This window comes from Neophocaena asiaeorientalis, unplaced genomic scaffold (genome assembly GCF_003031525.2).
Source record: "Neophocaena asiaeorientalis asiaeorientalis breed wild unplaced genomic scaffold, Neophocaena_asiaeorientalis_V1.1 scaffold581, whole genome shotgun sequence".
Taxonomy (NCBI): Eukaryota; Metazoa; Chordata; class Mammalia; order Artiodactyla; family Phocoenidae; genus Neophocaena; species Neophocaena asiaeorientalis.
This window is the reverse complement of record NW_020172732.1, coordinates 2,618,112-2,644,508: the sequence shown is the minus strand read 5'-3', so window position 1 is coordinate 2,644,508 and position 26,397 is coordinate 2,618,112. Positions and strand designations below refer to the sequence as shown.

General features: G+C 37.8%; 1 protein-coding gene across 1 annotated transcript in view; it reads right to left on the bottom strand.

Annotated features, from left to right (window-relative positions):
- Positions 1-23,556, bottom strand: part of ATG4C (autophagy related 4C cysteine peptidase) — an 83,059-nt gene extending 59,503 nt beyond the window's left edge. The window contains exon 1 of the mRNA XM_024740416.1: positions 23,454-23,556. The gene's annotated coding sequence lies outside the window, so the exon portion shown is untranslated. The remainder of the gene's footprint in view (positions 1-23,453) is intronic.
- Between the last annotated feature and the right edge of the window lie 2,841 nt (positions 23,557-26,397).

Sequence of the window (26,397 nt, the reverse complement as noted above, 5' to 3'; positions counted from 1 at the left end):
GAGGAATTTAAAAAGCCAATGCAACTAAGAACAGAATCCAAAAAAGTGGCATGAGATGTGGCTATTGGGTTAGACAGTGGCCAGAGCACACAGGGCCTTGTAGACCATGTTAAGGGTTTTGTTCTTTATCCAAAGGGCAACTGGTTCCAAACAGGAATATCAGAATCAGATTCTGTGGGTTTGTTTGGTTTTTTTGACTCCAACACAGAGAACAGATTGAAAAGGGACAAGAGTAAAGGGTGAAAGTTTACTACTATTGTATAGGATGAGGAGAGAGATGGTAGCTTGGACTAGAGCAGTGGAGATGGAGAGAAATGGACATATGAAGAAACGTCAAGAAATCATTAGGTCTCGGTGAGAAAATGGATGTGAAAGATGAGAAAGAGGAATATGTCAAAGATACACCCAGGTTTCTGGCTTGTGAAATTAAATAGTTGGTGCCAATCACTTAAATAGGGAACATTAAATTAGGGGGACTTCCCTGGTGGCTCAGTGGTTAAGAATCCGCCTGCCAAAGCCGGGGATACGGTTCAATCCCTGGTCCAGGAAGATCCCACATGCTGCGGAGCAACTAAGCCCATGTGCCACAACTACTGAAGCCCACGCACCTAGAGCCTGTGCTCCACAACAAGAGAAGCCATGGCAATGAGAAGCCTGCACACTGCAATGAACAATAGCCCCCGCTCACCACAACTAGAGAAAGTCCGTGTGCAGCAAAGAAGACCCAACACAGCCAAAACTAAATAAAATTTTTAAAAAAATTATTTTAAAAAATAGGGAACATTAGGAGAAGAGCAGGTTAGAGGGAGAAGATCATGAATTGGATTTATGTGGAGTTTGAGATGGCTCTGAGATATAGTAGGGAATCATTCATTTTTATTTAATCACTCGATAAATTATTGCCAGGCACTGTTCTAGGTAGTGCAGATATAGCTTAGGGCAAAGGGAGTAAAATACTTGCTTTCATGACGCTTACGTTCTAGACATTCTAGAGAGGCCAACAAGGCAGTTGGATATATAGCTCTGGAGCTCAAGGGTGAGGTTTGGGTGAGAGCTATTAATTTGAGAATTGTTGATACACAAATGAAGAGTTAGAGCTATAAACATGTTTCTCAAGGATTCTGCCTCATCCATGATGGCACCCCAGCCTTGAGGATGATATTCAAAGCCCTTCATAAAATTACATCTGCCCACTTACTCAGCTTTCTCTCTTGCCACTCCCTCACATGCACTATATACTAAAGCCATTTTTAATATTAATATTAAAGCTTCCTACACTTGACATGCTAACACCTCCATGCCTTTGCATGTGCTCTTCCCTCCACCTACAATGCCTTCCTGCTCACCCTCACTTTTTGACTGTCTTATTATCATGAGTCCCTAAGACCCAGCTTAAGTTTCTCCTCCTCTGGTAAGATTAGTAAAATTTTTACCCTCCTCCCAACCTCAAACTAAGACAGAAGCCCCTCTTCTTAGCTCCTTAGGAGCCTATGTCTTCCTCTATCACAGCACTCATCACACTGTATTGTAATAACTTGCTTCTTACCTGACTCTTACACCAGACAGTAAACTTTTCAAATGTCCTTAAGTTCTGCCTGGCACACAGTTGTTTCTCAAAATTTTTATTAAATGAATCAGTGAACTGATAAATTATGAAAAATAAGCAGTAGTCTTACCTGCTGTAATTAGAATTCTTTGACAACTAGAATAAAGAAAAAAATTTCCTCCCAAAAGTGCATTATTTAACAAAATTTGGAAAAGCAAGAAGGAGAAAAGTTTATAAAATGTGTGATTATATATAGTGCATCCACATGATGGGTTATATATCCATTAAAAATGCTTACAAAGAGTCTGTGAAAATGGGGAAACACTATGCAAAATCTAAAACTTTATGTATCACACAATACTATCTGGGGGCTGAGGGGGAGGTGAAGGAGTTAAAAAAAAGTATACCAAATTGCTAACAATAGTTTCCCTGACAAATTGTGTATGGCTACTTTTTTTTTTATCACTATTGCTCACCTTTTCCAAATCTTATACAAAGAACACACGTAATTTTTAGAATTTAAAAAGTTTATTTTTAGGGACTTCCCTGGTGGTCCAGTGGTTAAGACTCCGAGCTCCCAATGCAGGGGGCCCTGGTTCTATCCCTGGTCAGGGAACTAGATCCCGCATGCTGCAACTAAGAGCCCACATGACGCAACTAAGAGCCCACATGACACAACTAAAGACCCCACATGCCACAACTAAAAAGATCCCGAATGCCACAACGAAGATCCCATGTGCCACAACTAAGATGAAGCACAGCCAAATGAATGAATATTAAAAAACATATATAAAGTTTATTTTTAAAAAGCCACCAACCATGAATCTTCTAAATACAAAATGTTTAAAATAAGAGAATGTAAGGAACTTCCATACTGTTCTCCATGTGGCTGCACCAATTTATATTCTCACCAACAGTGCAAGAGGGTCCATTCTTCTCCACACCCTCTCCAGCGTTTAACGTTTGTAGACTTTTGGACGATGGCCATTCTAACCAGTGCGAGGTGATACCTCGCAGTTTTGATTTGCATTTCTCTAATAATTAGCAATGTCAAACATCTTTTCATGTGCCTTTTGGCTATCTGTATGTCTTCTTTACAGAAATATCTATTTAGGTTTTCTGCCCATTTTTTGATTGGGTTTTTTTTTTTTTATATTGAGCTGTATGAACTATTTGTATATTTTAGAGATTAATCCCTTGTCAGTCACATAATTTGCAAATATTTTCTCCCAATCTGTAGGTTGTTTTTTCATTTTGTTTATGGTTTCCTTTGCTGTGTATATACTTTGATTTAATTAGATCCCATTTGTTTCTTTTTGTTTTTATCTCCATTACTCTAGGAGACAAATCCAAAAAGATATTGCGATTTATGTCAAAAAGTGTTCTACCTATGTTTTGGGGGGTTTTTTTGTTTTGTTTTGCTTTATTTTATTTTTTGGCTGCCTTGGGTTTTTGTTGCTGCACGTGGGCTTTCTCTAGTTGTGGCAAGTGGGGGCTACTCTTCCTTGTGGTGCACGGACATCTCATCATAGTGGCTTCTCTTGTTGCAGAACATGGGCTCTAGGCACACGGGTTTCAGTAGTTGCAGCACGCAGGCCCTAGAGTGTGCAGACTTCAGTAGTTGTGGCACGCGGGGTCAGTAGTTGTGCCTTACAGGCCCTAGAGCGCAGGCTCGGTAGTTGTGGCACACGGGTTTAGTTGCTCCACGGCATGTGGGGTCTTCCCAGACCTGGAAAGATCAAACCTGTGTCCCCTGCATTGGCAGGTAGATTCTTAACCGCTGTGCCACCAGGGAAGTCCCTCTGCCTGTGTTTTCCTCTAGGAGTTTTATAGCATCCGGTCTTACATTTAGGTCTTTAATCCATTTTGAGTTTATTTTTGTGTGTGGTGTTAGAGAGTGTTCTAATTTCATTCTTTTACATGTAGCTGTCCAGTTTTCCCAGCACCACTTACTGAAGAGACTGGAGGTTCTTTAAAAAACCAAAAATAGAACTACCATATGATTCTGCAATACCACTCCTGGGCATATATAGGGACAAAACTAATTTGAAAGATACATTCACCCTAATGTTCACTGCAGCACTATTTACAATAGCCAAGACGTGGAAGCAACCTAAATGTCCATCAACAGATAAATGGATAAAGATGTGATACATATATACAATGGAATATTACTCAGCCATAAAAAAGAATGAAATAATGCCATTTGCGACAACATAGGTGGACCTAGAGATTATCATATGAAGTGAAGCAAGACAAACATCATATGATATCGCTTATACGTGCAATGTAAACAAAAATGATACAAATGAACTTACATAAAGAACAGAAACAGGGCTTCCCTGGTGGTGCAGTGGTTAAGAATCCGCCTGCCAATTCAGGGGACACAGGTTCGAGCCCTGGTCCGGGAAGATCCCACATGCTGCGGAGCAACTAAGCCCGTGTGCCACAACTACTGAGCCTGTGTGCCACAACTACTAAGCCCGTGAGCCACAACTACTGAGCCCACGTGCCACAACTACTGAAGCCTGCGCACCTAGAGCCTGTGCTCTGCAACAAGAGAAGCCACCACAATGAGAAGCCCATGCACTGCAACCAAGAGTAGCCCCCGCTCGCCACAACTAGAGAAAGCCTGCAGGCAGCAATGAACACCCAACACAGCCAAAAATAAATAAATTTATTAAAAAAAAAAAAAAAGAAAGAACAGAAACAGACCCACAGACAAAGAAAACAAACTTATGGTTACCAAAGAGGAAAGGGGCGGGGGAGGGATAAATTAGGAGTTTGGGATTAACATATACACACCACTCTATAAAAAATAACCAACAAGGACCTACTATATAGCACAGAGAACTATACTCAATATTTTGTAATAACCTATAAGAGAAAAGAATCTGAAAAAATAGACCTATGTATGTACGTATAACTGAATCACTTTGCTGTAAACTTGAAATAACACAACATTGTAAATCAACTATATTTCAATAAAAATGAATAAATTAAAAAATAAAAATAAGAGAATGTACATGCATGTATTTTCTTTCTAAGTCAGAAAGAAAGTAGGCCACAGGGAGGACCTTGGTTCAAAGGGTTCCCAATACCAGCTACCAGGAACATTCTGGACAGTCCTTAGCAACAGTGTGAAAGTCAACATGCCTTTCAAGTGTGCTGGGGGAAAATGAAAACAAAATGAGACATTTTCTATGGGGAAAGTCTGTATATTAGATAAAGACTCCTAAATAAATAAATAAATAACCAAGGTAAGATGCTGTGACAGATACAGAAATTAATGAGACAAATATACTAACCTCAAGGAACTCACAGTGGAATAAATTGTTAAATTATTTTTACTGTTATTTTTACTTCAAACTCCTGCTACTTATAGACTATTTACTCAGAGTAATTTACCCCAAACTTGAAACATTTGAAATGTTTTTGGAACATCTCAACTATTTTATAAGAATTCATGTACTGTCATTGTTATATAGAGTACATGAAAAGAATAAAATTATTACCATAAGGTCAAATTAACTAAGCTGTTATTAGTTTAACAATTCAGTATAGTTATTTTCCATATAACTAAAATTGAATTCTAATCTTCTATAAAGACAGAAACCCACTTTATTTCCATAACAAAAATTTAAATGGCTGTTTCTAAAAATCCTAACTTTTTAGAGCAGAGATGATTTTGAAAGGTGATCCCTCGAACCATATTAGAAAGTACTATAAACTAAAACACCTTAAAAAGGAACCAAAAATTCCTAATGAAGAAAGGATTTTCCTTACTGCATATTAAAACACATTATAAAACTACAGTAATTAAGTTAATACTTAAATTTATTGATCTTATTAGCAAAGGATGACACTGAGTAAAACATAACAGGGAGTACAGAAATAAATCCAAATATATTTGAGAATTTAGTGACTGATACAAGAGATATTTCACATCAGTGAGAAAAGATAGCTGATTTAGTAAATAGTACTGGAATAATAAGCTAGCCAGTTTAAAAATAAAGCTACCTCACACATTATTAATTCTAGACTGATCACAGAATTAAATGCAAATGCAAGCACATGGCATGTTTGCACATACTGCAGGGAAGTATTGATTTAAATATTTTTAACAGTCTTGTAGAAAAGACCTTTTTTCTAAGCATGGTATGCAATACTAGAAATCAGAAAGGAAAATGTAATCACATAAAAAAGAAAACTTCTGTACAGGAAGAAGAAAAAGAGAGCATTAACAAGGTTGACTTGCAATTCATAAATTAAGAAAAAATCCAATTCATATTGCATAGACAAAGCTTTAATGTCCATAATATATAAAGAGCTCTTAAAAATCAATCACAAAAAAGGAAAAAAAAAGACAAGCATTCTGAAAGAAAAGGACCAATAAACATATGAAAATATTTTCAACCTTACTAGATCAAAGTAATGCACATTAAAGGAATTTAATATATTTTTCATATTCACAAGAGATATTGGCAAGCCTGAGGTAACAAGCATTTTACAAAATTATTTCTCAGATAATAAACTCCTTGAGGGCAGAGAATGTGTCTTGTTCACTACTATATCCTCACACCTAGCACACAGAAGTGCTAGCAAACACAAATATCTGTTGATGATACATATTATGACCTATATTTATCACAATAAAGAGATATCCATAAAAAGCTTTAAAAAAAAGATATCCAGAGAGCATCAAAATATGTGAGGCAAAACTGTAAGAAGAAATAGATTAATCCACTGTTATAACTGGAGAGTTTAACACCTCTCTATCAGAAATGGACACATTCAGCAGGCAGAAAATCAGTAATGACATAATTGAGCTCAAAAGCAGCATCAATCAACAACTACAGACTATCGCTCCAAGGGGCCTCTGTGGGGGGGTGGGGGGAGGGAAACAGCTACAGACTAGACAGCTACAGACTACATCACCTAACAACAGCAGATTACACATTCTTCTCAGGTTCACACAGAATATTCACCAAAATAGACCACATTCTGGGCCATAAAACACCCCTTAACAAATTTAAAAGGATCAAAATCATACAATGTTTGCTCTTACCATGGTGGAGTTGAACTGGAAATCAAAAATGAAAAGATAGCCTAAAAATCCCAAAATACTTGGAGCTTAAACAACATACCTCTCATGGGTCAAAGAAGAAATCTCAAACCTCATGGGTCAAAGAAGGGAAATTGAAAAGTATTTTGAATTAAATGAAAATGAAAAAGTAGTATCAAAATTTGTGGGATGCAACAAACGCATGGCTACAGGGAAATTTATAGCACTGAATGCATATATTAGAAAAGAAATATAAAATTAGTAACATAAGCTTCCACCTTAGAAAACCAGAAAAATAAGAGCAAATTAAATCTAAAGCAAGCAGAAAAAAGGAAATAATAAAAGTTAGGGCAGAAAAAAAAATCAACAGAGATTGAATGAAACCAATCAATGAAACCAAAAGCTGCTTCTTTGAAAAGATCAATAAAACCTATAAGCCTCTAGCCAGGCTAACTAAGAAAAGAGAGAAGACGCAAATTACTAATACCAGAAATGAGAGAGAAGACATCAGCACAGCTCCCATGGAAATTAAAATAACAATAAGAAATATCATGAACAACTCTACGCTCACAAATTTGATAACCCAGGTGAAATGGACCAAATCCTTGAAAGATAGTCTGCCAAAAGTCACACAAGAAAACAGACAATCTGAATAGGGCTGTATCTATTTTTAAAAGTGAATCAATAATTCATAACCTTTAAAACACAAAGCATCAAGCCCAGATGGCGTCACTGAGTTCTACCATACATTTAAGAAAGAAGTTATGTCCATTCTCTACAATTTCTTCCAGAAGATAGAAGCAGAGGGAATACTTCCAAACTCATTCTATGAAGTCAGCATTACCCTAATACCAAAACCAAAGACATTACAAGAAAAGAAAACTACTGACCAGTATTTCTCATCAACATAGCTGCAAAATCCTCAACTAAATATTAGTAAATCAAATTCAGCAATGCATAGAAGATGCATCTGGGTGGCCTCTTTAGTGGAGTAGGAAGACCCTGAGCTCACCTCCTCCCACAGGCATACCAAAATTACAAATATTTACAGAGCAACTATTGATTATAGACCGGAAGACCAACAGAAAAGATCTTCTACAATTAAAGGTATAAAGAAGTAAACACAGAAGACGGATAGGAGGGGCAGAGACTTAGTAAAGACCCATTCCCCAAGGTGGGTGACTCACGAACAAAATGATAATTACAGTTATAGAGGTTTCTCCCCAAGGAGCAAGGGGGTCCAAGCCCCACACTGGGGTCCCCAGCCCAGGGGTCCTGCACCAGGAAAACAAGCCCCCAAAAAGATTTGTCTTGGAAAACCAGTGGGGCTTACTTTCGGGAGAGGAAGAGGACTGTGCAAAATAGAGACTCCACTCTTAAAGGACGCACTCAAAACCTCACACTCTCTGGGATCCAGAGCAAAAGCAGTAACTTCAAAGGAGTCTGGGTCAGACCTACCTGCTGGTCTTGGCAGAGAGGCAGGAGGCAAGTGGAGCTCACCCTGGGGACATACACACTGGCGGCAGCCATTTTGGGGAGCTTGTTCTACCGCGAGGACCCCAGTGCTGTCAAGTACCATTTTGGACTCCTCCCTCTCGCTTATTATCTCTGGAACCAAGCCCCTCCTACCAGCATGTCACCACCTGTAATGGGATTCCTAAGGCCATGCAACTAGCCAGGCAGAGACACAGGCTCACACACCAGCAGGCCAGCTACCTTAAGACCCCCCTCCCCCGAGCCCACAGCTGCCACAGGACCTGCGCTGTATAGAAGAGGGCCCAGGACCTGGCCCCACATACCAGTGCACCGGCACTAACCTCGGAACTGCCAGGGCTTGCAGCCACAGAACCCAGGGCCTGGCCCCACCCACCAGTGGGCAGTCACCAGCCCCAGAATGCCCTGGGCCCAGGCCTTACCCACGAGTGTGCCAACACCTCAACTCCAGGACCCCCAGGGCCCTACAACCAAAGACCCTGAGACCCAGCTTCACCCACCAATGAGCAGGCATTAGGCCCAGGACCACCTGGGCCTCGCCCCGCCCCCCACACCAACAGGCTGCTACCAGCTCTATAATCCCCAGGCTCTACAGCCAGAGAGTCCAGGATTCAGCTCTACCAACCAGTGGGCTGGCACTAGCCCCAGGACCTCAGACACTAGTGGGTGGGCAACAGCACCAGAATCCCATGGGCTACGGACCCACCCATCAGAGGGCAGACACCAGACCCAGGACCACCATAGCCCCACAGCCTGTCATGTCAGGACACAGCCCACCAACCAGCAGAAAAACACCACCCACAGGACACACTGGGTCCTGGCCCTGCCAACCAGCAAGCCAACACCAGCTCTAGGATACCCTGGGCCCCTCAGCCAGCCTCCCCAGGATCTGGCCCAACACACAAGTGGGTAAAAAATCAGGTTTGGGACACCCCAGACCCTGCAGCCAGCCATGCCAGAAAATGGACCTGACCACCAGCAGGCTGATAATAGATCCAGGAACCCCCAGCCCCACACCAGAACCCAGTTCCCACCCACCAGTGGGACAGCGCTAGCCCCAGGACCCTCTGGGGCTCTGCAGTCAGGTGCCTCATGACCCAGCCCCACCAACCAGCAGCCAACAGCCTCTGCACAAGACAAGGCCTGACAAAGAAACAGACTGGGGACCAGTCACGCCTACCAGACCAACCACAGTAGCCAGCTCACCACAACAGAAGGACCCATGCAGCCCACAAAGGGAGCACCCTTAGACCAATAGCTCCGGTAACTACAGGGGAGTGCACTGCTGGGACGCATAGGATGTCTCCTATACAAGGCCACTTCTCCAAGGCTGGAAACATAACCAACCTACCAAGTACATCAAAATAAAAATAGCAAATTAGGCAAAATGAGAAAACAGAGAAGTATTTTGCAAATCAAGTAACAAGATAAAATTTAGAAGAACTAAAGGAAGCAGAGATAAGCAATCTAACCAATAAAGTGGTCAAGGTAATGATCATAAAGATGTTCAAAGAACTCAGAAGGAGATTGGACGAACAGACAGAGAAGTTAGAAGTTTGTAACGAAGAGTTAGAAAATACAAAGAAGAAAGAACAGAGGTAAATACAGTAACTGAAATAAAAAATACAACAGAAGAAATCAACAGAAGACTGCATGATATAAGCAATGGATCAGTGAGCTGGAAAACAAAGTAGTGAAAATCACTAAACCTGAATGGAAAAAGAAAAAGTAATAAAAAGAAACAAGGACAGTTTAAGAGACCTCTGCACAATGACTCACATTCACATTACAGGGGTCCCAGAAGAAGAAGAGAGAGAAAAAAAGCAGAGAATGTATGAAAGACATAATAGTTGAAAACTCGCCTAAAACTGGGAAATGAAACAGACACAGACGTCCAGGTCCAGGAAGCAGAGAGAGTCCCAAATGAGACCAACCCAAAAAAGACTACAACAAGACACATAGTAATTAAATTGGCAAAAATTAAAGATAAAGAGAACATTAAAAACAGCCAAGGAAGAAGCAACAAGCTACAAAGGAACTCCCATTAGGCTATCAGCTGAGTTTTCAGCAGAAACTCAGCAGGCCAAAAGGGAGTGGCATAATACATTTAAAGTAATGAAAGGGAAAAACCTACAACCAAGAAGACTCTACCCAGCAAGGCTTTCACTCAGATTTGATGGAGAGATCAAGATTCACAGACAAGCAAAAGCCAAAAGAGCTCAGCTCAACCAACCAGCTTTACAGGAATTGTTAAAGGGACTTCTCTAAATGAAAAAGAAAGGCCACAACTAGAAACATAAAAATTACAAAAGGAAAGCCTCATTGGTAAAGGCAAATATACAATAAAGGTAGTAAACCAACCAAGTACAAAGTTAGTAGGAAGGTTAAAAGACAAAAGTAGTAAAACCACCTACATCCACAATAACTAGTTAGGGATATACAAAACAAAAAGATGTAAAATATGATGTCAAAAACAATAAACGTGGTGGGGGGAGAAAAAATGCAGGGTTGTTAAAATGTGTTTGAACTTAAGAAATCAGCAACTTACAACAATCATATAAATATATAGAGATTGCTATATATAAACCTCATGGTAATAACCAAGCAAAAAACTACAATAGATACACAGGAAAAAAAAAAAAAAGAAAAAAGGTATCCAAATACAACACTAAAGCTAGTCATCAAATTACAAAGGAAAAGAGCAAAAGAAAAAGAAAGGAACAAAAAGAACTACACAAACAGCCCAAAACAGTTAACAGAATGGCAAAAATTACATAGCTATCAATAATTACTTCAAATGTAAATGGACTAAATACTCCAAACAAGGGCAGGGAGTGGCTGAATGGATACAAAAACAAGACCCATACATACGCAGCCTACATGAAACTCACTTCAGATCTAAAGACACAGACTGAAAGTGAGGGGATGGAAAAAGGTATTCTATGCAAATGGACATGAAAGTCAGGATAGCAACACTTATATCAAACAAAATAGACTTTAACAAAGACTATAACAAGAGACAAAGAAAGAGCTTGCATAATGATCAAGGAATCAGTCCAAGAAGTAGATATAACTATTGTAAATATATAAGCACACAACATATGAGCACCTAAATACATAAAGCAAATATTAACAGACATGAAGAAACTGACAGTAACACAATAACATCAATAGTACAGAACTTTAACATCCTACTTACATGAACTGAAAATCATCCAGACAGAAAATCAATTTGAAAAAAGGGGTTTAAATGACACATTAGATCAAATGCATTTCAAAGATATATAGAGAACATACCATTCAAAAACAGCCAAATACACATTCTTTACAAATGCACATGGAACTTTCTCCAGAATAAATCAAACGCTAGGCCACAAAACAAGTCTCAGTAAATTTAATAAAATCCAAATTATATCATGAATCCTTTCTGACCAGAATGCCATGAGACTAGAAATCAACTACAAGAACAATACTGCAAAAAAGCACAAACACATGGAAGCTAAGCAATATGCTAGTAAACAACCAATGTTTACTAGCATGATTTTGAGGTCACTGAAAAAAATCAAAAAATACCTGGAGACAAATAGAAACAAAAACACGACAATCCAAAATCTATAGGACAATAAAAACAAAAATAAACAAACGTGACCTAATGAAACTTAGAAGCTTTTGCATAGCAAAGGAAACCATAAACAAGACGAAAAGACAACCCTCAGAATGGGAGAAAATATTTGCAAACGAAGCAATGGACAAAGGACTAATATCCAAAATATACAAGCAGCTCGTGCAGCTCAATATCAAAAAAATCAAACAACCCAATCCAAAAATGGGTAGAAGACCTAAATAGACATTTCTCCAAAGAAGATATACAGATTGCCAACAAACACATGAAAGGATGCTCAACATCACTAATCATTAGAGAAATGCAAATCAAAATAACAATGAGGTATCACCTCACACCAGTCAGAATGGCTATCATCAAAAACTCTACAAACAATAAATGCTGGAGAGGTGTGGAGAAAAGGGAACCCTCTTGCACTGTTGGTGGGAATGTAAACTGATACAGCCACTACGGAGAACAGTATGGAGGTTCCTTAAAAAACTAAAAATAGAACTATCACATAACCCAGCAATCCCACTACTGGGCATATACCCTGAGAAAACCATAACTCAAAAAGTCATGTACCACAATGTTCACTGCAGCACTATTTACAATAACCAGGACATGGAAGAAACCTAAGTGTCCATTAACAGATGAATGGATAAAGAAGATGTGGCACATATATACAATGGAATATTACTCAGCCATAAAAACAAACGAAATTGAGTTATTTGTAGTGAGGTGGATGGACCTAAAGTCTGTCATACAGAGTGAAGTAAGTCAGAAAGAAAAAACCAAATACCGTATGCTAACACATATATATGGAATCTTAAAAAAAAATGGTTCTGAAGAACCTAGGGGCAGGACAGGAATAAAGATGCAGACATAGAGAATAGACTTAAGGACACGGGAGGGTGAAGGGTAAGCTGGGACAAAGTGAGGGAGTAGCACTGACATATATACACTACCAAGTGTAAAATAGATAGCTAGTGGGAAGCAGCTGCATAGCACAGGGAGATCAGCTTGGTGCTTTGTGTTCACCTAGAGGGGTGGGATAGGGAGGCTGGGAGGGAGACACAAGAGGGAGGGTATATGGGGATATAAGTATACGTATAGCTGATTCACTTTGTTATACAGCAGAAACTAGCACAGCAATATAAAGCAATTATACTCCAATAAATATTTTTTTAAAAGTCCATAATGTTAAAAGTGGAAATCTCTAAGAGATGCAATATCATTTTTTTTAACATTAGGAGAAGCTTTATTTAACAAGGTATGATTTATGTTGAGACTATGCTGACATTATGCAATGTCATTTCTACTTTTTTTTTGTACTTGTCTTTATTAAATTGTTTACATTGAGCCTCTTTTAAAATAATAACAGAATTATTCAAAAATAAACCGCTCAAATGAAAAACTTAACACAGGAAATTACAAATATGTCCAGGTTATGTTAAATTCTAACAAAAACAACTTAAACTGCTCAACTAAGAAATCTACAGAGAAGACATTCTATTACAAAGTTCCTAAACAGCCTATGAGAAAAATAAAAATGCTGAGACAAAGTGCTTTTTTCCTTTTTAAGATAAACATTATTCTTGTGTTTCTCAAAGACATCAGATTCAGCTATTTAGTCATTTACAAAACTTAACTTCCTCAGTGTAATTCCCCAGAACAGCTTTAGCTGAGTAAAATGACTTGGAGGCTACCCCTTGTTAACTCATAATTTTTTTTTCTCCTAAAAATAAATGTGGTGAGATCTGGAAAGAGGAAAAAGCATAAATTAATACTTGCATCCATTCAGTCTACTATTTTCTTTAAATGAGTCTCAGGTATGAATAGGGAATATAGTTAATAATTACATAATATCTTTGGATGGTGACATACTGTAACTAATTGTGGTGATCATTTTAAAATGTATAAAAATACCAAATCACTATGTTAATAGGAACTAACATAGTGTTTAGGTCAATTATACTTCAAAAACAAACAAACTCATAGAAAAAGACATCAGATTTCTGGTTACCAGAGGAGAGGATGGCAGAGGGGGAGTTGGATGATGGTAGTCAAAAGGTACAAACTTCCAGTTATTAAAAAAAAAAAAAAGTTACAAACTTCCAGTTGTAAGATAAATAAGTACTAGGGACGTAATTAACATGATAAATATAATTAGCACTGCTGTATGTTATATATGAAACTTAAGAGAGTTAAATCCTGAGTTCTCTTCACAAGAAAAAAAATTTTTTTTCTATTTCTTTAATTTTGTATCTATATGAGATGACAGATGATCACTCAACTTATTGTGATAATCATTTCATGATGTATGTAAGTCAAATCATTATGCTGTACATCTTAAACTTATACAGTGCTGTGTGTCAATTATATCTCAATAAAGCTGGAAGAAAATGTATATAATAATTTAAAAAAATCAATGAAGAAAAAAATTTTTTCTTTTTGTTTGCCAGGGAAAGGCAAGACAAACAGTACTTTTAGTTTAACTATAAAAGAAAAAAAACATACAAATGAAGAAACCACAATTCTAAACTATCCTCACCTACAAATTCCCTTTCCAAAAGCTTTCCTGATTTAAAAAAAAAAAATTAAAAATGAATTAAAATTCACTAGTCTATCAATTATAAAGTGAAGAGGTGATATACCCATTATCCAGTCAGTATATTTCAATCTCCTGTGATACCTAAAATACATGGTTTGACTGCTCCAGGAAAAAAAAAAAAATGATATGTCAAAACTCTTGGTTATTTTATGTAGTGTTGTCAGAGCCTCAGTCTAAAAAACCATCCAAATAACATTCTCCACAATTTCCAAATACTTTTTAGAAGGGATTTATGGTTTATTTCTTAAAACTTCAGAGAAATTGGTAACACTTTTTTCAAGTAGACATTCTTCACTAACGCATACTACAACAAATTTTATCATCCACCATTTCCATATTTCTGTTTGCTGTTTACATTCTAATGATTCCAGTTTTAATTTAAAAATAATAGCATTAAAGAGGAGAAAACTCTTTACCTCAGTAAACATAGATAAAGCCACTAGATGAGGTTCATTCCTCAACTTTATTGTTAATAATTTGAAGTGCAGAGTGAAGACTAAACAGAGCTGTTTTGGAAGACAGAACTACAACATTTGATATGAAAATCATCGGTTGAGACCCAAATGTCAGTTTTAGAGAGTCACTTTTCTAACCACAACCACACATTAAGATAGTCGATAAATTATAAATTGATAAATGTAAAAGGTACTCAAATCGATGTCCCTGAAGAGCAGATAAGGATAATCAGCCTCCCCCATATGGAAATAAATAGAATATTTTATCCACTGAGGATTTAAAGCCAGTAAAAACTGACAGAACTTTAGGGGACTGATTCTACAGAATATATCTCAGTCACGCAGCACAACCAATAAAAACACTGCAGGATTCCAGGATTTGTGTACAGTTGGGCATCTTCCCCAAATGGTATTCTGCAGCAAAAGAAATATAGATATTGATTTCGAATTTTTGATGTGCTTTTAACTATCCCATCAAATAAATTGACCTGTGAGGAAGTTTTTCATCTACTGTAACCTTTTCTACCTGCTTGCATTTTTAGTAACAAATATCAATCCCGGGCTTCCCTGGTGGTGCAGTGGTTGAGAGTCCGCCTCCCGGTGCAGGCCACACGGGTTCGTGCCCCGGTCCGGGAGGATCCCACGTGCCGCGGAGGGGCTGGGCCCGTGAGCCATGGCCGCTGAGCCTGCGCGTCCGGAGCCTGTGCTCCGTGACGGGAGAGGCCACAGCGGTGAGAGGCCCGCATACCGCAAAAAAATGATAATAATAATAAAAAATAAAATGCTATAATAATTAAGAGAAATATTTTTCCACTTCCAATGAGAACATTCACACATGAAAAAAAATCACAGGGTAACACACAGTCATAACTGACATTCTTCAAATACAAAGAACAAGGACATACAAATAACATAAATCTTTCTATTCTGGGTGTCAATACAGGAAAACACTAGCCATAATTTTTAGGAATGAGTTAAAGTACCCTGAACAATTATGTCTATTGTTAAAGATTAATGCTTGAATTGTATCATCAGTCAAAAGAAGAGCACTGTTTAAAATGTTCACAAACATAATTGTTTTGGCTTACAAATGGAATTGTTTGATGACATTTTTCTCATCATTTCTAATTTTAAACAGTAAAAAATTATATCAGTTTGAAAAAAGAGCTACAAATTTAAAGCCTTATAAAGATAAAAGCTGCATATTCTCTATCTGACATAACTATCCTAGAGCTCCCTATTACTATATATTATGATAAAGTTTTAAATTATTATGTCTACTTTAGTAGTTTTACAGATAATCGATTTTACAGAAAGAGTCTATTAAAAAGTAGTTTAGTAGGAACTTAACTATATTTTAAATTGATAACATAATCACAGAAGAAATAATTCAAATACCTCTGAACACCTGCTTTCTTTGACTATATATCTTTAGTGGGATATATTATAAGGACATAAAGAGGCAAAGAAATCTTTACTTGGTAAATCTGTTGCAGGAGGGAGTATCAGTATAGCAATTCCAAAACTATCATATGTGTGTGTAGGGCAGATTAAATGAGTAAATATATTGATATGGTTGAGAATCAGAATTCTCCCTGTAGGAAAAGGGAGATACAAATATGAACTGAGGAAAGGTAAAGTTGAACTCTGTGATTCTGAACTTGAATTGAAGGTATCCTATAAAATCATGATTTCTTTTAAAAAATGTGTGTGTATGTGTGTAACCATTTAAAGGGCCTAGAAGCAACAACAGTAGTAGTAGTGAGTATATTCAATGCCCAAATTTTGGTTTCTAAGTACCATTTCCCACTAAAATGAACGAGGGCTCCACTGTTAAATAGTTGATTCCAAGTAGAATATACAAGGTGGGCTTGGAACACCTTACTGTACAAAGAAGTAAGAAGGTGCCCAAATACCAATGTGGACATATGCAAAGGCCACAGGAACTAGTTTGAAGGGACTAAACAAATTTGAGGTAATTCAGTCATCAAAAAGAATAATGGTAACAGATCATCACATCGGATACGTTTTTTAAAAAGGAATCCTTGGGTACATAGAGGTACTAAAATAAAAGGAGAGGGACTTCCTTGGTGTTCCAGTGGTTAAGAATCCGCCTTCCAGTGCAGGGGACGAGAGTTCGATCCCTGGTCAGGGAACTAAGATCCCATAGGCCGCCAGGCAGCTAAGCCTGTGCGCTCTGGAGCCCACGCACCACAACTAGAGAGAAGCGCACACGCCTCAACAAAGAGCCCACGCACCACAACTAAGACCCAATGCAGCCAAATAAATAAATAAATATTTTTTTTGTATCTTCCTTTAAAATAAAATAAAAAGTGAGAGGAGGAATATCTCTTCTTTAAAGAAAATAGCCAGCAAACATATGTAGAAGGATTGAGAGAACTGGAAAACCATTATTTGGCAACAACCAATGCAATGATTTATTCAGGCAAGGTTTATCAACGGCTACTAAAACCACCGTATAGAAAAAAAATTGTTGGAAAACAGAATAGCTAATGATAAAGTATCACCTCCACAGATTAACTGTTAAGTATAAAAGGGAAAAGACACCTTTAAAATGTAGGAATCTGGTTAACCTAAGTGGTCAACCTTAACATCACCAATAAATGGACAAATTATCATTACATTACTCTTGATGTGATCAAATGGAAAGTTTACAATAACTACCATGTAACAGTCTTGAAAAGAAAACTATTTAGCCTGAAACTGTGAAGAAACAATCAAATTCATTTTGTGAGGCATTCTACAAAACAATTGGCCTAGACTTTTCAAAAATGTCAATGTCTTGAAACACCAAAAAAAAAAAAAAAAAAAAAAGGAAGGGTCTTCCCCGGTGGCGCAGTGGTTGGGAGTCCGCGGGTTCGTGCCCCGGTCCAGGAAGATCCCACATGCCGCGGAGCGGCTGAGCCCGTGAGCCATGGCCGCTGAGCCTGCGCGTCCGGAGCCTGTGCTCTGCAACGGGAGAGGCCACAACAGTGAGAGGCCCACGTACCACAAAAAAAAAAAAAGGAAGGAAGATAGGAGGAAAAAGAAAAGGTGAGGATTGTTCTAGATAAAAGAAAACAGAGAGATATGACAACCAAACACAATTCAATGAAATCTCTTACTCAATTCAGTGTTATTTTCCTAAAAAGCTATAAGAGACATTATTGGAACATCCAGGTAAATCTGAATTTTTTCATATGGCCTATACATTAGATAATATTATCATATCAAAATTAAATTATTTGGGTATGCTAATGGCATTATGGTTATGTAGAAGGATGTCCTAGTTACTAGGCGATGCATGATGAAGTATTTAGAAGTATCATGATGTTTCCACCTTACTTTCAAATGCTTCAGCAAGGAAAAAAAAAGTGTACATTTGTGTGTGTGTGTGTGTGTGTGTGTGTGTTAGAGAAAAAGCAAAAAAGCAAAAGAAGCATAATGTTAACAACTAGTGAGTCTAGGTAAAGGATATACAGGTATTTGTTGTACTACTCTTTAAACTTTTTTGTATAGGTTTGAAACTTTCAAAAGAAAAAAAGTTGGGGAAAAAAGTAGGATGGAAATTAAATCGACTTTAGAGCAGCTGATCAGACTTTATAACGTTTAACTACTTCTTCACCCTATCCATAAGACCTAAAAGCCAGTACAAAGTTCAGACAGGTTGGACTAAAAATGAAAGTAATAATCCTAACAAATAATAAGTAATTATAAGCCAATCCATCATTAACTTCCAATTATAGCTGTAGACTAACCATAATCTCTGATGAGAATTCTGTGAAAGATGACATGTGCTGACTCACCTAGCACAATAGTGAATAAACAAAAGCTGTCTTGTATAACATTTTCTCCAAATCCAAATATGACTACCAAACGATTTTTTCCCCAATCAAGATCTATTAGTTAAAAGGAACTCTAAATTAAAATGTTGTTACAGAAGTACAGATGATCCCAGACACCACATCACTATAATAATAATGATAACGATAATAATAAACAAACTCTGTACCAGGAATTTTGTAAACCTATGCACACATACCATCTCACTTAATCCTCACAACAACTCTATAAGACAGGTACTATTATTATCCTCATCTTATAGATTTAAAAAATAACAAAGGCTGAATAACTTTTGCAAGATCATACTGCTACTAAATAGCAAAACACACCTTGAATCCAGGCAATCTGACTCCAAGCCCAAGCTTTTTGCTCTGTACCCTCTACTGCTTTACTATGAAATGTAAAATTTAAATAACTGACTGTATTAATTCAATATCTACCAAAAACTACACAATGGAGTTATTTCAAAGAAAATCATAAGCATGCCTTTTTTCCCTAATACACATATTTATATTTACACATACACCAACTGAATGAAGTTAGAATTTAACCAGATGCCCAATTTACTGCCAAATCCCAAGTGCAAATAAAAATGATATAGAGCTGTATTACTCAGTTACCTATTCATATATATGGTTGAATATGTTACATATAAATTCAAAACAAATACCAACATATTTCCAAAAGCCTTAATCTAGAACCTTATCCCTGCCCACTCAAGGGAAAAAATACTGAAAAAACTTTTTTCAGGTACAGCATTCCTCAAACATACTTAACTTAAACAACGACATAAAAGGAAAAAAAGAATAATTAAGACATAAACCTTGAACACTGATGCCACAGTGAAAAAATATTAAGAAACAAAGCATGTCCCCCCAAACCCAGTCATCTTACAATGTTCTCTACCTCAATGAACTGTACCACAATCCATCCAGCTACATAAGCCAAAATGGTAGTGGTGGCTGATGGCACCTTTCTCTCCCTCATTCCTCATATCCAATTCATCACCCAGTTCTACCTCCCAAACATCTCTAAAACCCATCCACTTTTACCTGTCTTTACCACCACCTTGTCTAAGATATTACCATCTCTCATCTGGCCTCTCCTCATCCACACTCTTATCTCCTCTGTAAACAGTTTTTCTTCTGTATAACATCAAGTCCTTTTTCATAGAATTTACAATAGTTGCAACTTTACATTTCTTTGATGGAATATTTGATTTATGTCTGCCTCCCCTCATAAGTTCTATGAGGTAGAGACTGCATTTACTCATCACTATATCACTGTGGCCTAGAAGCGTGCCTAGTAAATAAATAAATGCTAAATGATTGAATGCATGTCAAAGATTACAAACATTTATAAACAGTCCAAAAAAATTAAGTAGTTACAAGACTCATGAACCATCATAAGGAGTACCTTATTTCATCATTTCTAGATCACACATTTTTACATTTTAAACTCTGAAACTGAATATACCTTACAGTTGACAATCTTTTTATGTTTAATGGGCAATATTTTTTTTCTTTCACGGCAGTTCATAAAATAATGGTGCACCTTGGAATAAAATAAACAAATAAAAAACCCTCATCACAGGTAAATCTACAATACACCTGACCCACTCAGTTCAAATCTGGTAGTCTAGCCTCCCTTCTCCTTTGGCCACCACGCCACTCCCAACATTCAATAATTAACAGTGCTTACTGGTTCTTTCACCAACAGTTATCCAATTAATTCTTTTTTTTAAATCCCACAATAATAACACTAGATCTATCTAATTCCTCATTGCCTGGTATCTGAGCTCTTGCCACAGCTTCATTCATTTAAACATTTGTTTCAAATTCAGCCAACACTGCCCACCTATATGCAAAGAAATGAAGATACAAAGCAATCCAGTTAACTGTCCCTCCCACTAATCTCTCTCTCCTACAATTTAGAATTTTGCTCATTTTGTGCCTCAAACTGGAATTACTTTCCTCCCAATTTCTACCTACCAAATTTATACTCACTATTTTAGTTCTAGATCAAATCTCATCTTCTTCATGAAATATTCCCTGGTTAATCTCTCTTTTCAACCTTAACATTCTAAAACACATAAAACCAAACGCATACTGCCTATATTTTGTTTCTTGAAGGCAAGGTTTACATGTCAAACATTCTAATAGAATGTAAGCTCCCTAAGAGCAGAGACTTTTGTCTCTTGTTCACTGTTCTATTCCCAGCACCTAGAAGAGTATCTGGTACGTAATAGCTGCTTAGCAAGTATTTATTGAATTAATGCTCTTTATATATTCCAGAGTAGTGAACAAATCTTTGCAACTGTAGTAAGTGCGAAGAGTCAAAAGGAACTGGACTAAATTACTTGAATTCTTTGAGCTTCAGTTTCTTCATCTGCTAAATGTAAATAATGCTCAATAGCTCAATGAGTTGGTATAATGATTTAATGCAATAATGCTTTAAAGCAGTGGTCCCCAAACTTTTTGACACCAGGAACCAGTTTCGTGGGGAGGGGAATATGGTTCAGGTGGTAATGCAAGTGATGGGAAGCCGCAGATGAAGCTTCGCTGGCCCACCACTCACCTCCTACTGGGCAGCCCCGTTCCTAACAGGCCGCAGACCAGTACCAGTCCGTGGCTCGGGGGGTAGGGACCCTTGCTTTAAAGCATCTGGTACAGAGCTGAGGGCAAGAGGATGTTCTCAATAAATGGTTTGATGATATGGTGACAAAAGTTAAATAGTAAGAAGCATTTAATAAATGCCTACTAAATGAATAAAATCTCAGGAAAAATATAAAAAATTTGAGTAATGTCTAGCCTATCATTTATCCAATAAAGAATTTCATGAGTGAATTAATTCTGAAATATTATACATTTAGCCCCACTCTTAAACGTGGCTAAAACCATTTCTGACTAATTAGGAATAACCTCATTTAGACTGGGTACATGTATTAATATTTACATTTTATTGACATAGAGATTATCTTTGACTCCTAAAGAAGAACAATAATTCTGCTATTAGAATAGTAAAATACTCATAATAGAAGAAAGCTGCAAAGTTATTTAACTTACATGACCCCAAGAAAGACAAGAAGTACAAAAATTTCTGTCTACAAAACATTACTGAATAGTAAACAATGCTGTTTTACCAGATCTATCAAATTATGCATAAGGGGCTTCCCTGGTGGCGCAGTGGTTAAGAATCCGCCTGCCAATGCGGATTGGCAGGAACACAGGGTCAAGCCCTGGTCCGGGAAGATCCCACATGCCGCAGAGCAAATAAGCCCATGCGCCACAACTACTGAGCCTGTGCTCCAGAGCCCGCGAGCCACAACTACTGAAGCCCGCGTGCCTAGAGCCCGTGCTCTGCAACAAGAAGCCACCACAATGAAAAGCCCGCTCACCGCAACAACGAGTAGCCCCCGCTCACCACAACTAGAGAAAGCCGGCGCACAGAAACGAACACCCAACGCAGCCAAAACTAAATAAATAAAATAAATTAAATATATATATAGAGAGAGAAATATCTCATAAACAATCACAACAAATAAACTTTTCAATATATTCGTATTCCATTTTACAGAAAAATGAGCATCAGTTAAATGGTTTTTAAACTCTTTTTACTAAACTATAAAAGTTCTCATATTGGCTACTTTTTGACTTTAAACACGTCCCAAAATTTTACAGTGAAAGAACTGATAATTAATTCAATACAGCATCAGATTATTCGACTAATTAGAAACTCTCCCTTGTTCAGGGAAGACACTTTATTTACTTGTAAATTGGTACACACACAGACTTTACCTTTCAAAAGCTTTTCTAATCCCTCTGTGTACTTTCAATGACTCACAATCTAATTACAAATCATAAACAACCAAGGAGGAAAGAGCATTCCCTTGTGTCTATCTGCTATTAATTGACACAAAATCATCGCAAAAATTCTACTGGGGACGTATGTTTCGAGTAGGAGAAGGGAAAAAAATCCCATCTAAGTTAATTCAGATACAAAGAGCTGTAGGATGAGGTATTCTCCTCTAACCATAGGGTAGCAGTGAACCCCTTGTGGGAGAATAATCAATACAAAACAAAAATGTAAGCCAAATAGATCTTAAGTATAAACTTCATAAGCAGAGTCATGCTTGGCTGTTCGTCACGTATTCACCAGTCATCATAAGAATGTGTTTGAACATCCAACCTAAAAAGCCCTGACATGTGGATGGAAGTCGAAGAGTTGAGGATGAGTAAGAAACAAATAAAGTGATTAAACGTTAATGTCTGAGTGGAAAAGCATTAAGATATTCAGGCAAATGTGTTAAGAGTCTGAAGCAGTAACAAAGGCCTAAAAAGGGATAAAGGAGTTAGGAATGAGAAGATTGAGATCTTGAGAATCTGATTCGGGGGGATTTTTTTTTTTCTCTTTTCTGTTCTTTTTTTAACGGAGAGAAATAGGGAAGGAGTTAAATGGATGCAATAGCTTAGGGGACTAGCGATAGTGCCTGAAACACGTACGAAAAGCCTCTAGGAGAGGGGGAACAGCTGCCCACAGGAAGGCTTACGGTTCGTTAGCTCTGGAGACCAGGAAGGGCAAGGAGTCAGAAAACAAATTACACCAGAAACAGAGATGAGGGAGGCGCCAAAACCCTCAGAGAGCCTAAACTGTTGGCTACTGGGTCTCCACTGAGGGCAGGGGCCCCCAAGAAACCCGGTCATTTGGAAGGACCAGAGACGCTAAGTCCCAACCTCCTCTGAGGCTAGCGGAGTCAGAGGAACTCAAGTCGACCCCTCACCGAAAAACCTAAAACAGAACTGGAAAAATGTAAACAATGTGCAGGAGCCACCAACCGGGAAATGTTCCAGCTCCACCAGCAGCCGCCACAAAAGCAGCCGACACACACGCAGATGCCCCGACCTCAGCGCCGCAGCTACAGGCACCTCGAGCTCTCCGGCCACCGTAGTAAGAGAAACGCCCCACCCCCTTCAAACCCAGTAGGTCAGCCACTTCCGGGGCACTAACGCCTATTGATTGGCAGCAACAGTAGCAGCGGCCTACAGGTCCCCGGTCCGTTTACTTCATCCTTTTTTCGTCCTGTTTGCCGCCTCAGACTCTAAGTCACCAATATAGCAAGAGCAGAACCACGAGAAAGTATCCATCTATAAGCGGTGTCTCCGATAGACAAACTATATTATTCCTGCCATGACTTCCTGGTGAACAATTGGACTTCAACTCCCAGCTTGCCGTGCAACACTCCCTCTCCTCCAGCGCTGGAACTACAAGATCCAGCATGCACTGCCCCCCTTGGTCTTCGCTCTGCCCCGACACCTGCAGACCTCAAAGGCGATTTCAGAGGATTCATTAAATCCTTTAGATTAATGTAGACCTTTCTACCAAGACCCACTTTGGTAAAAATACCAGTATTCTCTCCTTTCCTTTTGTGAAGGTATTAAATATCAAGGAATATGTGAGTTCATTTTCCACGTTCAGATTATTTTCCAGAATTGAAACAGGACAGTCTGCAAAGGCTTTTTATGAAATGGAAATTTTTATCCTCATTCATAAGGGGTGTTGAGAGAAATACTAAATTGTTGCAAAGTGTAATCCTGTGTCGTTTTTGCAGTACTGCAAGGCTGTGCTGGAACAAGGGCTACCAAACGTGCTCCCGAATTGCATAGGAAATTACAATAAGAGCGAGAAGTGAAAAATTAACAGTCTGTAGTACCAGACTATGAAACCACAAGGGAAAGAATATCTTTCAGAATACAGAGTTGAAAAGTTCAAAAGTAGATGTGAAAAGGGTTTTCAATTTTTTTATGTGTTTAATGGTTTGAATTATATTTATTATTATTCTCACAAAAACAGGTAACTGCAGCTATTTATTTTCTGTTATGCAGTAGGGCCACCAAGTAACCTATCATACAAAGGATATAGCAAGATGTAACATTTTTTAGAGTGAGGAAACAAAATAACTGTTTTCTTGCCTGATTGGATAGCCAGTGGTTCCACATTTTAAAATACAGAACTCTGTTTTGATTTCTTAGGGAAGATAACATGCATTTAACAAGCTGTCTGGATGCTTTTTTGTTACTTTCATGAAGACTCAGATTACAAGAATAAATGTTTTCTTGTTTTTTTGGTTTTTTTGCAGTACGCGAACCTCTCACTGTTGTGGCCTCTCCCGATGCAGAGCACAGACTCTGGACGCTCAGGCTCAGCGGCCATGGCTCACGGGCCCAGCCGCTCCACAGCATGTGGGATCTTCCCGGACCGGAGCACGAACCCGTGTCCCCTGCATTGGCAGGCGGACTCTCAACCACTGTGCCACCAGGGAAGCCCTATTTTATTTTTAATATCATACATTAACAAGACGAGAGAAACAATGCTTTGATTCTTTAAATAGACTACCTGGTAGTTATACAAAATAAAACTGTATGTATACCACAAACATTGGTAGTCTATGGATTTACAGCAAAAACAAATTTTAATTGGTTAGTAAAACAGTAGAATACTTTCCATTTTTACAACTTCACGTAGAAGTCACACAGGGAAGTTATATTCTCTAACATTGGCATGGCATCAGCTACCATACAAACTGCTTTCCAACTCCAGTGTGCTAAATTATGCAGCACAAGCAGGTAAATATTTAAAATCTACGATCGTGGAAAACAATCTGCTGCTTTCGATACTCATACACCAAAGCACGGTCTGTGAGAGAAAACATTTTCATCGGAATGATTCAGAGGTAGTAATAAACTATAATTAGGTTATCTGTTATTCATAGGTGTTTGTAGTAAATAAACACGTAATTGGATCCACTTATTAGGGTTGTTATTAAGGAAGCTTTAAAATATGCTAAATATTTGATACACATATTTCTAAAGTGGTTTCAATGATCAATTGTATAAATGAATGTGGGAAAGAGTCTAAAGAGTACATAATTTATGTAACAGACTTTAGGTTTTTAAAAGAGGTTCTTGCAGCTGCAGTGCTCAGCAATATTCTCTCCTCTAAATGTGTCTTTGACTTTGCAATTCAGCCAATTGCCAACCACACAGAGTCAGAACTGGACAAGATGTTCATTTCAGTTCAACAAATACATGATAAGTGCTGCTAGGGGCAAAGCACTCTACCTAGGCACTATAGTCTTTTTGAAGCACATACAGTTTTGATAATTAAAAGGAAGTGAAAAGAAGATAAGAGAGCTTTATCAGAATGGAAAACAGAAAGTAAAATATGTGTAACAGCAACTTTTTTATTATACACACTTTTATTTTTAAACCATGTGAATGCCTTACCTAGTCAAAAAAATTTTTAATTACAATTTAAAAGACCTTTGCAGTGGAATACCTGTGTAAGCGTTACAGCTCTACACTTGGGCAAATTACTCTTCTCTCTGTGTTTCAGTTTCCTCAACTGTACAATAGGATGATAATAAAAGCCACCATAAAGTATTTAGAACAGGGCTTGGCACATAAAATATTTTTTGAAGGTAAAATTTTAGTCAGGGTGTTGGAAGTTTTAAAAATAAACCATAACCCTATTTTAGAAAGTACCTGAATAATGTCAATCATACAATTAGTGAAAAATATGCTACTATATTTGAACCAGATAGCATTCTAAGTATTTAGAAACTGTCTTCAACATCAACTTTCAATAATCACTTATGCATTTGTTTAACTGGAACTCTTTAGTAGTGAATATACTTTCTAAAAGACAGGAGCTACATCTTAAACATCTGTGTCCTGCTCAGCTCTAAGCACCGTACTTTGTACAGAGTAATTAGTTCTCCAT